Genomic DNA, 15,944 nt, shown 5'->3' on the forward strand with positions numbered 1-15,944 from the left:
TAACAATGATGCGTAAGCGTCGGTCACGCGTGCGAGTGGAGACTTTTCGTGCTCAATGCACGATACCTGCATGGTTTCATCACAACTCTCTGGATTTAGAACCATGCAACAGCAGCAGCAATGCGACGCGTACGCGTTGCTCACGCACACACGTGGGCTAGGAAAAACACTGGGTGATGTGTACACGTCAGGCACGCACACGCGTGAGATGCCCCCTTTTTTTGACAAAGCATAAAAACATAATTTCACACTCTCCTAACCTATGTACACTCTAAATCAACCAAAATTTAAATTTAACAAGAAATCTTTTAGTTTTTAAAAAATTTTCAAATACAATGCAAACGAAACTTACACTTCAAGCAAAATGCTATTCAAAAATAACTATTCTAATCAAAACATGAATCTAACAAGCAACCTAGCAATCAAAGCAATATATGCAAGAGTGTAAAGAGAAAGAAAACTACCTAACATTGGCAACTCAATTCATTCATTGATTATATCTACAAGAGAATGGAAAGAGTTTACCATGGTGGGGTGTCTCCACTACAAGAAAAAAGGCCTATGGCCACGCTTTTTTTTGCCACGCTTCAAAAGCGTGGCCAAAAGTGATCAATGGCCACGCTTTTGTGAGGGTGGCGATTGAATAGAGATTTGGCCACATTTTTTCTTGCCATGCTTTAAAAACGTGGCGAAAAGGGTCAACGGCCACGCTTTTGGAAGGGTGGCAATTGATTAGAGATATGGCCACGTTTTTTTTTGCCACGCTTCAAAAACGTGGCTATAAAGTTAAACAGGATCGTTTTAAAAGCGTGGCAACAGATCTTCATTATGGTTGCGATTATGAAGCGTGGCCATATAGTGGCACTCTTTTAGTGTGCTTTAGAGCGTGGCCAAAAGGTTATTGAACAATAAAACTCTTATGACCCAGAACAAATCTTCGATCCGGATCTCCTCCTCGCTCTTTATTGAACAAACCCTTATTACCGTCGTCACTCTTAACTCTCAACTCTCATCTCCATGGCAACCCTGGAAGAGGGCAGATCCCCGCTGTGCCATTAGCCTCGTCTCCTCCTCGTCACTAGTGTCGTCACTAGCGCCGATCTCCTCTGCATCTTCCTGCCACCACGCCCTAACTCTCACCATTGCATTCCTTAGTCATCGCGCTGCTACATCCCCTCCACCGCGCCTCCACCGCGCCTCTGCTACATCCCTCGTTCGTGTTTGCCTCGATTTTCCCTGCTGGTGCGTTCGTCTCTGTTTTGCTCAATTTTCCCTGCTGGTGCGTTCGTCTCTGCTGGGCATCCCCTTTCAATCTCTCTCTCTCTCTCGCTCCACAAGATCCCAGCCCCTTCAATGTAAGCTCTTCCATCGTTTTCTACCACTTCGTACTCCCCCACTCATCTAATTACTCTCCTGGATTTACTTTTCTTTATTAGCTTATTTACTTTCTGCTTCCTACAGAATCATGTGTTTCAAATACATCGAAATGAACCCTAGGCACGCGTGTATTGCTCTTGTTAGTTTTGCGCCTTTGATTTCGTTTTAGCTTTCGCTAGGTTAAAAATCTGTTTCTCATTTGGTGAATTTGCTTGGCAAACATTTGAGCTTTCTAGGGGTTTTTACACTCGTCTTAGAAATGTTTGTTACTTTGTTGAGAAAATAAATTTACTATGTATATAGTGTTCCGAAATATGGTTTGCAATAGGTAAAATTTCCATCTGAAATTAATTATTAAGAAGATCTGTTTAAATCTTTTGTGGGGATGTATTTGTTGTAATTTTGTTTGTATTGTTTAGGATTACTGATTAATACAAGAGATTCTATTGTAAAGATATATGGAATCGTTAGATTAAGAAAACGTCAAGTAGGAAGAGAGAAAGAGTTGCTAGGGTTAATTGAAAATGGAAATGGAGCTTCATGATTCTATTAGCTTATTTTTGGAGTAAAATTTTCGAATTTGTAGTTGCTGAAATTCAACCTTTAATGCTTTGATTTGTTAATGCTAAAATTGGATCATTCAGATTATTATTCATTTGTTGTTATTATTGTCATTATTCGTCTGCTAATATTGGTAGTCTTTTGGTGTCAGCTAATAGCTAAGTGTTGGAGGGTTGTTGTTTTAATTTGTCCTGTTTTGTGTGTTGATTTTCAGCTAATAGCAAAGTTGTTGTTTTATTATTCATTTGTTTGAACTTGGCAATCTCACTACATGCACCAGCACAAGATATCAGATGCCAGATAATGCCTGCTGCTCGTGCTTTTCCTTTGCAAAAACTGATGGCTTCACTACAAGAATATTAAAGAAATAGGTAATCACACTATTCGTGTGATTTCTTATGTAGTCTATATTTTTGGCCCTTCAGGTGTGAACAATTTTAGTGGTTTTGAAACTTCCGTGTTTCATCCTTAATAGTCAGCAGAAGATATTGATCGAGTACATAATTCTTGATGGGGTCAATGATGAAGAGCAGCATGCCCACCAATCGGAAAACCGCTAGAAACATTTCAAGTGGTAAGCACTGAACATCTAAGCTCGTCTATAATATATTTTTGTCGGTGTTTCTCAAGAACTCAGTACCCTTAATGATTAAAATCAAATAAGACATCTGTTACATTTTTAATCATGGTACCTAGTTTCATATCTTGTTGTATGCTAATTGTTTTGCACCTTGCATCTGTTTGTTATTAAACTTGATCGACATTCCCTATTATGTAATAAAAGTGTGCATATTGTCTCATCTATCTCGCAGGTGGTGAACTTAATACCTTTCAACTCCATTGGTATGTTGAGTCAATTCAAACCAACTACTGAGCAGAAAGTTTGGGCATTTCAGAAAATTCTTAGAGGTATGTATAATATCCGAACAAAAATTCAGAAGCAGATGGGTCAGGACATAAGTGGTGCATGTGGACAATTGGTGGTTAATGTACCCGATAAGTCTCTCGGAAATGCTGAACCCCTAACAGACATAGAAGATCTTTTCATTTGATATGCCTTAAAAAATTTAATTCAAGTGTTGCATTTTAAATGTCTACTTGTGAACGCTCCTTTCTTTTGGTCTGCACAACCTTTCTTTTCTTTTCCTTTTTTTTGTTTTGCTTAACCCAACTGCTCACTTTGACTTTTATTTTGTTTTGCTTAACCTTTTCAAAATATAAGATTGCTTTCAATATTTAGTTTACTCTGAAATTAATTGATGCTTTGTGAATTAGAGTTGTGGTTGTCAGTGTTGGAGCAGCACTTTTCTTGTTCCAGCCATAGTTGTCAAAACCGAACCGGTGATCGAACCGGTCAGGTCACTGGGTCATTGGGTTATTGGTTCAACCGGTGGGTCACTGGTTGAACCGATTGACCCGGTCCTATATAAATAAAAAATAAAATATAGTCATAAATTTAAAATTAAAATTTAAAATACATATTTTCACTAATATTTTAAAAATATCTAGCTATTCTAAAATAATATAAAACAGGAACAATAAGTATTTTGTTAATTTTACTCTATTATAAATATTTTTATTTTGTTTTTATATTAAAATAACTATTATTTTCGAATTTTTATAATTTATGAATTAGTTTATATCTATTATACTATTATATACTACAAGTATTTATTAAAAAATAATATTAATAGATATTATATAATTATAAAAAAAATAAGTGAGTTTATAATTATTGTTAAATAAAAATATAATTAATTTAAAAATGAATGAGTTTATAACTAAAATTAAAATAAATTAAATAGAAGTAAATTATTTACTGAAAGATATTTATATATATATTAATTTGCATAAATGTTGATAACAAGCTTAATAGCCTAGTGGTAGTGAGTATTATGCTTTTTCTGGATGAGGGGGGTTCGAACCCCAATTTCAACATTTTAAAAAAATTTTGAAACTCAAGCGGTTCGGTCGAACCGGTCTTACCGAGTTTGACCGGTTTTGACCGGTTTACTCCGAATTTAACCGGTTTACACCGGTTTGTTACCTTATCCGGTCAGATTATCGGACCGGACCGGTTTAGGGTCCGGTTCACCGATTTTCCAGTCGAACCGGCCGGTCCGGTCCGGTTTTGCTAACTATGGTTCCAGCAGTTTGCCGCATCAACGGATGCTTTGTTTTGCTTAACCTTTTCTTCTCTTTATTTGCACACACGATTTATATTGGTGCGTTAAATAAATAAAAATAAAAACATGGTGTTAAATAAATCCTATGTGAACTAAGCTTTCTTACCAAACCTCATTTAGCTGCTTCCTAGTTCTTTTCAAGTGGCCAGTGATTCAAATCCTACCTTTTGTAGTTTATTTCTTTTTGTTTTAGGAGTCCTTCAAAGTTCAAAGACTTGTTCTTTGATTGATTTTATTAGTCTATAAAAATGAAACTGCAGGGTCACACATTGCTGCAAAGAGTAGCACTAACTACTTTTCCTTTCAATTTCACCTCTAATGGCACCACCACAACCCTAACCCTGTCTGTCTTTCGATGCCACCAAAGTCTTCCTCATCAACACCTCAGATTCATTCCCACTTACACCAATACGGGACCCTCGCCACGTGTTGATGTCAATAACCACCAGTTACAACAAGAAGAGTAAGATGATCTAGAGGTCCGCGTTGAGAAGGTAATATAATCAACAAAGTTAGTTTTCATGATCTTTATTTGAATTAGCATAATTGCTTTGTAATTTGTTGGAGATTAAAATCTCAATCCAATTTTTTATGTATATTAATGGAGTTACTTGTACAGGTTTCATTTCAAGTGGCAGATGCTTTAGACCAACCATTTTCCGATGGGCAATTCGATCTTGTTTGGTCCATGGAAAGTGGAGAACACATGCCTGACAAAGCCAAGGTTGTACTTCATTTATTTATCTTCTCCTCTGACGCAAGCTTAATTAAGCATTAACTAAATATTTATTTCTATATTTGATTTAACTTTGGGAGTATTATATTAAGTTGAAACAAAATTGATGTTCAAAAGCAAAATTGAGACAATAAATTTTGTTTGAATAAGAAAAAATAAAATCACTGAAATATACATACATCAGTTTGAAATGATATATATGAAAAAAGTCAATGGAAAAGTATTAATTTTAGCATTTACCCTGACTTAGTCAACTACTGTGCAATTCCATTTTGGGTTCACAAGAAGAGCTAAGTTTAGAATTAGAGCCCACCAAAGTCCATCAAACGAAACATCATTTTTGCATAGGAGAATAATGAACTTGAATGCTATTTCTCTTCCCTTTTGATTCTGATTTCCCACTTGCAGTTTGTGAGTGAGTTGGCTAGAGTAGCTGCACCGGGTGCCACCATAATAATAGTAACATGGTGCCACAGAGATCTTGACCCTGATGAAGAATCCTTAAAGCCATAGGAAGAAAAACACTAAAAGAAGATATGTGATTCATTCTATCTTCCAGCATGGTGCTCAACTGCTGATTACATAAGATTGCTCGAGTCCCTATCACTACAGGTGAATTACTTAACAGCCATCATTAGCCAAGTCCAATTATTGAATATGGACCCAAGTTATTTAATTGTGGAAATTAATCGTGACTCGGGTGATGACATTTTGTACTATTTAAAGAATTTCATTTTTGTTGTTAGTTGGTAGAGGGCAAGCATAGAATTTATTATATATAATGTGACTTGTAATTTTAAACTCTTAAATTCCTTCCGTTCTTTTATCCATATAAAAAGAGTGCCCTAGTGTTTTCTTTCTCCGTGGGACATATATATGGAGATGATGTTTTGCCCATTTGATTATTGCTATTATACTCTGGTTCAGAAATAAGAATTTTGAACTGAGATATATTATGTATTTGAGTATTAATGTATAAAATAATTATATTAAAAATTATATACGTCACTAATTACTATTTGATTTGATTTGTCTTGTAATAAAAATTGCATTATATTTATAGGTTTGGTAATAAAAAAGGACTAAAATTTTATATTGTGCAGTGATAAAGGAAAAATTAGGAAAAAAAGATTTTTTTTTAAATTTGATAAGGCTATGGCCACGCTTTTAAAGCGTGGCTGTATCTCTAGCTATGGCCAGTAGGGGTGTGCATGGTTCAGTTTTTCCATAAACTGAACTGAAACTGCACTAAACCATTTTAAATGGTTTAGAAACTGAACCAAACTGCTTTGTCACATAAGAAACTGGTTTTAAACCAGTTTACAATACGGTGCACCAGTTTAAACCAGTTTATAAAAATAAAATCAATTTTAATTAAAAAAACCAGTTTAAACTGGTTCATAAGGTAAAACTAGTTTTAATATATAAAAAAAAATAGTTTTTACAATATGTCTCCCTCCCTCTCTCTCTCCCCTCTCTCTCTCTCTCCTTCTCTCCCTCTCTCCTATCTCCTCCTCCTCCTCTCTCTCCCTTCTCTCTCTCTCTCTCTCTCTCTCTCTCTCTATCTCTCTCTCTCTCTCTCTCTCTCTCTCTCTCTCTCTCCCTTTTCCTTCTTCGCTTTTCTCTCTTATTCCCCTATTCCTCTCTCTCTTCTCTCCCTCTCTCTCCTTCCTCTCTCTCTCTCTCTCTTTCTCCTTCTCTCTCCCCTCCTCTCTCTCTCTCTCCCTTTTCTCTCTCTCCCCTTCCCTTCTTTCTCCCCCTCCACTTTATTTCTCTCTCCCTTCTCTCTCTATCCTTCTCTCCCTCTCTCTCCACATGCTCTCTCTCCTTCCCCTCATCCTCTCTCTCCTGCTCCCCTCTCTTTCTCTCTTTCTCTCTCTCCCTTTTCTCTCTATCCTTCTCTCCCTCTCTCTCTCTCTCTTTCCCCATGCTCTCTCTCTTTCTCCTTCTCTCCATTTTCCCTCTCCGCTTCTCTCTCTCCTTCCCCTATTCCTCTCTCTCTTCTCTCCCTCTCTCTTCTCTCCCCCTCTCTCCCCCATCTCCCTCTCTCTCTCTCTCCTCTCTTTGTCTTCCTCTCTCTCTCTCCCATCTCTCCCTTTTTTTCTCTCTCTCTCTCTCTCCTTCCCTTCTTTCTCCCCTTCCTCTTTATTTTTCTCTATCCTTCTCTCCCTCTCTTTCCCCATGCTCTCTCTCTTTCTCTCCTTCCCTTCTTCCTCTCTCTCTCTCCTTCCCTTCTTCCTCTTTCTCTCATTCTCTCTCCTTTCCTCTCCACATGCTCTCTCTCCTTCCCCTCTTCCTTCCTCTCTCTCTCCATCGTGAGACATATAATTATCACTATAAATAAGAACAAAAATGCCAACAGTAGTGATTAATATTAACATAATAAGGGTAAGTGAATCGATCAAGTAACCAAATTCTAAAGAAAGATCATTATTTATAGTCCAAGACTACACATATTGATAGATGAAACTCTTATTGTTATTTATTTGATCGATCGACAGCGCGACGGAAAAAAGCATAACTATACCAAACAATAAAATACTGAGAAAAGCCCACCTACGTCGAAGATTTTTTGTTGTTGTGGGAAAAAATAGAAGTCCCGCCCCTATCAACATAGGAACTGGAAGCGGAATGAAAGGTATGATCCATAAAGATTGATGTGTATATTCCATAAAAAAAGAATAAAAGATAAAATATTTTTTTCCTAATGAGTTTTGTTTCTTATTCGTCGGTTTTATCTCTTTTGTAAAGGCTTCACTCTCTCTCTCTCTCTCTCTCTCTCTCTCTCTCTCTCTCTCTCTTTCTCATTCTCCTTCTCTCTATTTGTCTTTCTCTCCTTCTCTCCCCCTCATCTCTCTTCCTCTCTCTCTCTCCTTTTTCTCCTCATCTTTCCCCTTTTCATCTCTCTCCTTTTCTCCCAAAGTCTTTGCTTCTACTATAAACCCTTTTATTCTCAAAACCTTTATCACATATACCACCGCCACGCTCTGTCACAAACACAAATACACTCTCTGTTCTCTCTCTTCTCTTGCCCTTCTCTCCCCCTCTCTCTCTCCTTTCCCTATCTTCCCTCCTCTATCTCATCATCTCTTTCTTTTCTCTCTCTCTCCTCTTCCTTTCTCTCGCTTTAGAGTGAAGAGGCAAAAAAAGAGAGAGAGGAGGAGGAGATAGAGGAGGGGAGAGTGAAAAAAAGAAGAGATGAAGATAGAGAAAGGTAGGAGGAGAGATAAAGAGAGATGGGAAAAGAGAAGAGGGAGAGAGAGGAGAAAGGAGAGAGAGAAAGAAGGAAGGGGGAGAGAGAGGAGCGGAAGAGAGAAAGAGAGAAAAGGAAAAAAAAGGAGAGAGAGAGAGAGAGAGATAGAGATAGAGAGAGGAGGGATGGGAGAGAGAGAGAGGGAGAGAATGGAAGGGAGGAAGTGGGAGAGAGAGGATGGAAGGGAGGGAGAGAGGGAGAGAGAGAGAGGATGGAAGAGAGAGAGGGGATGGAAGGGAGGGAGAGAGAGTTGGAGAGGTGAGAGAGAGAAGGGGAGAGAGAGAGAGAGAGAAATGGAAAGGAGAGAGAGAAGGGGGAGAGGAGATAGAGAGAGAGAGAGAGAGAGAGATGGGAGAGAAAGAGAGGGGGAAGGAGAGAGAATGGGAGAGAAGGAAAGGAGATAGAGGGAAATGGGAGAGAAAGAGAGGGAGAAAAGAGAGAGAAGGAAAGAAAGGAAAGGGAGAGAGAGAAGGGGGAGAGGAAAGGGAGAGAAAGATGAGGGGGAGAAAGAGGGGAAGGAGAGAGAAAATGAGGGAGAGAGGAGAGAGAGAGAGGACGGGGAGAAAGAGGGAAAGGAGAGAGAGAAGAGGGAGAGAATGAGAGAGAGAGAGAGAGAGAGAAGGGAGAGAGGAGGGAGAGAAAGAGGAGAGAGAGAAGAAGAGAGAGAAGGGAGAGAGAGAAAGAGTATGAAAAAACTAATTTTGGAGTTTGAATAAAACCAGTTTTAATTTGGTTTAAAACTAAACTGAACCATAAAAACTGGTTTTTTAATAAACTGGTTTTCATAAAAACTATGGTTTCAGTTTAGTGTTTTATTTGAAAAAACTGGTTTATTTAAAACAGTTTCAGTTCAGTTTCAATTCAGTTCAGTGAAACCAGTTTTTTTGCACACCCCTAATGGCCAGGCTTTTAAAGCGTAGCCGTATCTCTAGCTATGGCTACGCTTTTAAAGTGTGGCCGTATCTCTAGCTATGGTCACGCTTTTAAAGCGTGGCTGTATCTCTTGCTATTGTCACGCTTTAAAAGCATGGCAGTATCTTGCTATTGCCACGCTTTTAAAGTGTGGCCATATCTTGCACATATGGCCACGCTTTTTAAGCGTGGCAATCTACAAAAGCGTGGCAAAAAATAAAGCGTGGCAGTAGGTCACCAAAAGCGTGGCGATAGAGCAACCGCCATCCTTTCATAGGTCACCCTTTCAAAAGCGTGGCGAAAAGCTATTGCCACGCTTTTTTCAGCCTTTTGCCACGCTTTAAAAGCGTGGCAATAGAGCTGTTTTCTTGTAGTGCTCCCACCTAACACTTTTAGTTATTGTCCTTAAGTTGGACGTATAGGGAGTGACGTTAGGATTTTTGCCAGTAAAGAAGTTCATAAAAACAGTCGCGTTGTAGATATAGTCTCTAAACCGACAGAAATCCCTTCGTACAAACGTTTTGGTTGTCACAAGTAACAAACCCCTTTTAAAATTGACAACCAAGTATTTAAACCTCGGGTCGTCTTCTCAAGGAATTGCAGGGAGGTATGTTCTTATTATTGGTTATGAGTTTGTAAATTAGGGGTTTTAGAAATTAGGGAGCAGTATGTTGCATAAGAAGAATAAAATAAATAAATAACTATAAAATAAACTCTTGGCAAGGTATGAAAACAGGAAGTCCTATCCTGGTTATCCTTATCAATTGTAATGAAAATAAGATTTTTCTCCCACTTTGTTGACCTCTAACTATGAAGGTAAGTTAAGTGCATGAATTAATTTTTATTCCTCAGATCCTAGTCTTTCCTTGGGAAAGGCTAGAGTTATTGGAACCCGAATTAATTCTTGAAGAATTCCAATTTTCAATCAACAATGAGTTTGATAACTCAAATGTTTCCAATGATTCAACCAAAGCCAAAAGGGAAGAGAGTCTACTTGAATGAAAATAACTTGGATAAACACAGAGCATTAATAAATTAAAGAGAGCAATCATAAGTCTGAAATACCTCAAATTATATTAAATAAAATATTCAAATTATAACATGGAAAAGTTCATAAATTAAATTGGGAAAATAAATAAAAATAAAGAACCTGTGATTGAGAGTCGCTCCTAAAACTAAGAGAAATCCTAAATCCTAATCCCAAGAGAGAGGAGAGAACCTCTCTCTCTAAAAACTACATTTAAATCTTAAAATTGTAAATATGAGAGCATCCCCTGAATGGATGTATTCTCCCACTTTATAGCCTCTAATCTGTGTTTTCTGGGCCACAGACTGGGTCAGAAATAGCCTAGAATTCGCTGGTAAAACATGCGCTGATTTCCGTCATTGTGTCGCGGCCGCATGGATCACGCGGTCGCGTCGCCTAGCCTCAGGGAACTATAGCATATTATATATCAAATCGAAGCCCCGGACGTTAGCTTTCCAACGCAACTGAAGCCGCGTCATTTGGACTTCTGTAGCTAAAGTTATAGCCATTTGAGTGCGAAGAGGTCAGGCTGGACAGCTTAGCAATTTCTCCAACTTCTTGTATTCCTTCCACTTTTGCATGCTTCCTTTCCATCCTCTGATCCATTCTTGCCCTGTAATCTCTGAAATCACTTAACACACATATCAAGGCATCTAATGGTAATAAGAGAGGATTTAAACATAGGGAACTTTAAGGCCAAAGAAGCATGTTTTCAATCAAAGCACATAATTAGGAAGGCAAATGTAAAATCATGCAAATAGTATGAATAAGTGGGTAAAGAGTTGATAAAATCCACTCAATTAAGCACAAGATAAACCATGAAATTGTGGTTTATCAACCTCCCCACACTTAAACATTAGCATGTCCTCATGCTAAGCTCAAGAGAAGCTATAAAGAATGAAGAGGAATGATAGAATGTATGAAATGCAACCTATGAATGCAACTACATGCTAAATGCTTTTACTTACTTGGTTAAGAGTAAATAAGTTCTCCAAGAATAAATATGAACTGGATTTCACTAATTCAAATCATGAAAATGAAGTACAAATAGACTTGCAACAAGAAAATAGCTCATGAAAGCAGGGGACAAGGAATTGAGCATCGAACCCTCACTGGTAGTGTATACACTCTAATCACTCAAGTGTTTAAGGTTCGATTCTCTCAATCCTCTACTAACCTTGCTTTCTAAGGCTTGCTCTTCATCTAACAATCAACAAAAATTTAATGCACATATACACATATCAAGAGGTCTTTTAAGGGTTGTAATGGGGTTAGGGTCAAGGTAGGATTGTATTTGGCCAAGTGGACTAAAATCTGAATCCTTAATTAATTTAAACTTTCCACCTAACTTAAACAATCCATGTAATCATAATACAACATCTAACTATCCATTAACCATGTTTTCCATATATTCATGCATTCTATTTTCAAGTACAGTACATATGCATTACTTTCACCACTTACTTTGGGGCATTTTGTCCCCTTTTTGCTTAATTGCTCTTCTTTCTTTTCTTTTTATATATATATATATATATATATATATATATATATATATATATATATATTTTCTTTTATTTTTCTCAATGCATATGATTAAGATATTGAATGCATGAATCATGTTCTAAACATTTCTTTCACATAAAGATATATAATACCCAATTCTTAAACCAAATATTTCCAAACCCACTTTTCCCACACTTAAATCATAAGTACTCTCATTAGTCTAAGCTAACCAAGGATTCAAATTAAGGACATTATTGTTTTTCGCTTAGAGTTAATGATGTGCTAAATAAAAAGAACAAAGGGGTACAATAGGCTCAAAATTGGTTTGCAAGGGATAATGAAAGGTAAGGCCATATGGGTATGTAAGCTCAGTGAAACAAAGGCCTCAATCATATAGGTGCATACATACATCAAACCATGGAAATATAGAATTAAGCAAGACAAAGATCACAATTTTAGAGAGAAAAAACACACATCAAAAATAAAATATTGGTTGAAAAATGCAACCAATTCAAATAGGCTCAAAATCTCACAGGTTTTGTGTGTTCGAGCTTTAAACCATGTTCCAGTATAATATTTCTTCAAACAAGTGTAACATTAAATTTTATTCAAATTAGTGAAATTTTCTAAAAGGTTTCTTGAAAAAAAAAATATTACTTTAACCAAGTGGTAAAATATGCAAAAAAAAAAAATCAAACAAATATGCAATTAAATATACAAATGCAACAACTAACAAGAAAAATAAACCATTGGTGTTTGAGATAGGAAGGTACTAACCCACGGAGATCGGTATCAACCTCCCCACACTTAAAGATTACACCGTCCTCAGTGCATGCTGAGATTTGCAAGTGGACGGGGGTTGTGGTTCCTCAGCTGGGGCTCTTTTTGTTCCTTTTCTTGCCGGTAGTTTGGGAGTAGCTTTCTCTTTACCCTTCTTGGTGGCCATCCTAAAAAGGAAAAAAGAAAGTGACTTATAAAGCTAAGGGTTAGAGCAAGGAAGAGAGCGGGAAAGGTGGTAATCAATGCACAATAAAGAAGAATGATGTTAACACACGCTCATGAGTACATGTGAAAAGTTATCAATGGAAAATAGCCAGTGCATATGATAACAATTGAATGCAAGGTGTTTATTGGCATGCAGGCAAAGGCATGAGTAGCATAGATCAAGCATTCAATGTCCAAGTTAGATTACCAAGTCTTTCAAACTAGCAACATATTTGTAATGACAATTATATTGAATGAATATGATATGAAAAAGGGTTTTGTGAAAAGCAGGCATTCAGAGTACTAGGATAAAAGATACTGAAAAGCAGTGCACAATGCTATACGGGCGTTTTCACAAACACATAGCATGCATGGTAAATAATCTAATGAAAATAATAAATTGAACATGCAAGCAACCCTTTTAAAATTAAAAATATATATAATTGTCAAATAATTCCTCTAATAATCCACAAGTAAAATATAGAAATAATGACCCAAAGAAATTTCTAACACCAATGAAAATAATGCAATGAATGAAAGTATGCAAATAAATTAAATAAAATAAAAAGAAAAATAAGAAGAATGAGAAGGGAAAGAAGATAAGAAAGGAAGAAGAAAGAAATAAGAAAAGATAAAAAATAAGGATTAGAGAAGAAAAGATAAGAAATTTGGTTGATCTGGATATTCTGTGTGCCGCTTGTGATGCGGACGCGTGAGTGACGCGGTCGCGTGGTGCGCAAGAAGGTCAGGTGACGCGGACGCGTGGGTCACGCGATCGCGTGGCCTGTTTTGTGCGATTGGCGCGAGTGCAGCCTCACGGTCGCACAACTCTCTGTTCGAAACTCTTTTTGCCAAAATTCTTGGTGACGCGATCGCGTGGTTGACGCGGTCGCGTGGGTGGCCATCTTTTGAAAACGACGCGAACGCGTGGGGCATGCGTTCGCATGGGAGGGCTTGGGCTTCCAGCACGAGTCCAGCCCAACTCCAGCTCAACTTTCTGCCATGCACCCATTTACGTCGACTTCTCAGAGCCACGCGGTCGCGTGGGTGACGCGATCGCGTGGGAAGCTATTTTTTCAAATGACGCGGCCGCGTGGAGCACGCGGTCGCGTGGATCAAATTGTGACATTAGCGCGTCTCCAGCCACGCTTTCGCGTGACTCTCTGTTCATCCTCATTTTCTTCCAAACGCACATACGATGCTGTCGCGTCGCGTGCGAAAATCCCCATTTTTTTGTAATCTGAAAAATACAGAATGCAGTGTTAATATGAATGTGATGCAAAACTCCAGGTTCAATATAACAAAATAAAATAAGATTCAAAAACAAACAAAACTAAATAAAATTAAAATTGAGAAAGGAATGATTATACCATGGTGGGTTGTCTCCCACCTAGCACTTTTAGTTAGAGTCCTTAAGTTGGACATTTGGTGAGCTTCCTGTTATGGTGGCTTGTGCTTGAACTCATCCAGGAATCTCCACCAATGTTTGTATCTTCAGTAACCTCCGGGGTCCCAAACTAAGCATGTAAAGCCCTTAAGAAGCTTCATACAGATTCTTAGGCTCCCGGGGTAACAAGTGTCAGAGCAGATTCCAGGATCCCAAATCTTGCTTTTACACCCATCCATGTCGGGATCTGTATTTTTCCAACTGGGTGATAAGTAATTTGAATTCTCACTGCAGCTACCAAACAGCGTCCTAGACCCATTCAGTTGAGTTTTACACCAACCTTTGCATTTAAACTTTGAGTATGCAACCATGTTGAACCTTGTTGGACAGCTCCAACCACTAACCATCTTCCTCTTACTCTCTATGCCACAAAGAGCTCTAAGTTGACCATCCGTCTCCAGTAGCCCATATTCAAGTGGAATTAGAAAGCTAAGGGATATGAATTTTACCCACTTGAATGTTGTGAAGGATGATGGTAACTTAGGGGGAGGTATTTCTAATGAAATTGCAAGCTCCACTCCCTTGTGCTCTTCTTTGACAACTTCTACCTCCTTGTAAGCTTCTTCAATTTCAACCTCTTCCAAGTTTTCAACTAGGGTATGCCTTAGAGGTTGTACACCCTCCTCAACATCAAATGTAACCGTCTTGGAAGGAGGCTCTATGTCTTGACTTTCCCATGGAGGTTCAGCATCTCGCAAGTCTTCAACCACTTTTTTCTCTTTAATAATTACTGCTTTGTCTAGTAGTTTTAATATAAAATCGTACTCATCCTTGATGATTTGCTTTCCATGACAACTCCTTTCAATTGTTCTTTCATCTTCAAGGGTATTTACTACCTTCACCTTTAGGGCCTCCTCTAGCTCCTTATGAAGTATGGATTCGCGAAGATGATCCCTTCTCTCTTGTTCCATGTCAATAGTATTATCGGGATCATGTTGCTCTTGGATTGATGGATGTGGGTGCTCTTCCATGGATGGTGGTGATGGGATGGAGAGATCATTCTGTGGTTGAAAAGGAAGTGCACTAGAGCTTGAGGGTTGATTGTTGAAGGTATTTGGTGGTCTGATTTGGGCGACGAGAGCTTGTATAGTAGAGTTTAGATTGGCAAGTGCTTTCTCCATGGAGGTTTGGGGTGGATCTATGTATGGTTCATTTGGTTCATAAGGTGGTTGATATGGTGGATGTGGGTTAGGGTCATATGGAGGTGAATGGTGGAAAGGGGCTTGTGAGTATGGTGGTCCAAAGTCATGTTGAGGAAAGGGTTCATAGGCATATGGTGGTGGTTGTTGATAGTCCACTGGAGGTGGTTGTTGCCATGAGGGTTGATCAAATCCTTGTGGCTCCTCCCATCTTTGATTGTTCCAACCTTGATGCCTGTTCTCATTGTAATTTCTTCTTCCTGCAACATAATTGTAACCAGACTCATAGCCAAAGGGGTGAGAGTTCATAGTAGTAAAATAAAAATTAAAAATGAAAATAAAAATAAATTTAAATTAAAAGGTTATTTAAATTTTGAATTTGAAAATTAAATTTTGAAATTTGAAATTTGAAATTTGAAATTTTGAAATTTGAATTTTGAAATTTGAATTTTAAATTCTTGAAATTTGAATATTTGAAATTTGAAATTTGAATTTTAAAAATTTTTAAATTTTAAATTTTGAAAATTTTTAAATTTGAATTTTGAAATTTGATTTTTGAAATAAGATAAGATAAGATAAAAATTTTAAAAATAAAAATCTGAAATTTTTTTTCAAAAAAAATTAATTAAAAATATTTTTGAATTTAATGAGGAAAGAGAAAAACAATAAAATGACACCAAATTTCAAATTTTTAGATCAAAACGAAGAAAACAACTAAGAACAGCTTGAAGGTCAAGATGAACGTGAAGAACAACTTGAAAATCAAGATGAACACTAAGAACAAATTTTTGAAAATTTTTTTTTTTTTAATAACTAAAT

The 15,944-nt window shown here is 37.4% G+C and overlaps 1 pseudogene; it reads left to right on the top strand.

Moving 5' to 3' along the window:
* The first annotated feature begins 919 nt into the window (after positions 1 to 919).
* LOC107614012 (uncharacterized) lies at positions 920 to 3,100 on the top strand (annotated as a pseudogene).
* Positions 3,101 to 15,944: the final 12,844 nt, after the last annotated feature.

Source organism: Arachis ipaensis, chromosome B8 (assembly GCF_059453495.1).
Source record: "Arachis ipaensis isolate K30076 ecotype BB chromosome B8, ASM5945349v1, whole genome shotgun sequence".
NCBI classification, from domain to species: Eukaryota; Viridiplantae; Streptophyta; class Magnoliopsida; order Fabales; family Fabaceae; genus Arachis; species Arachis ipaensis.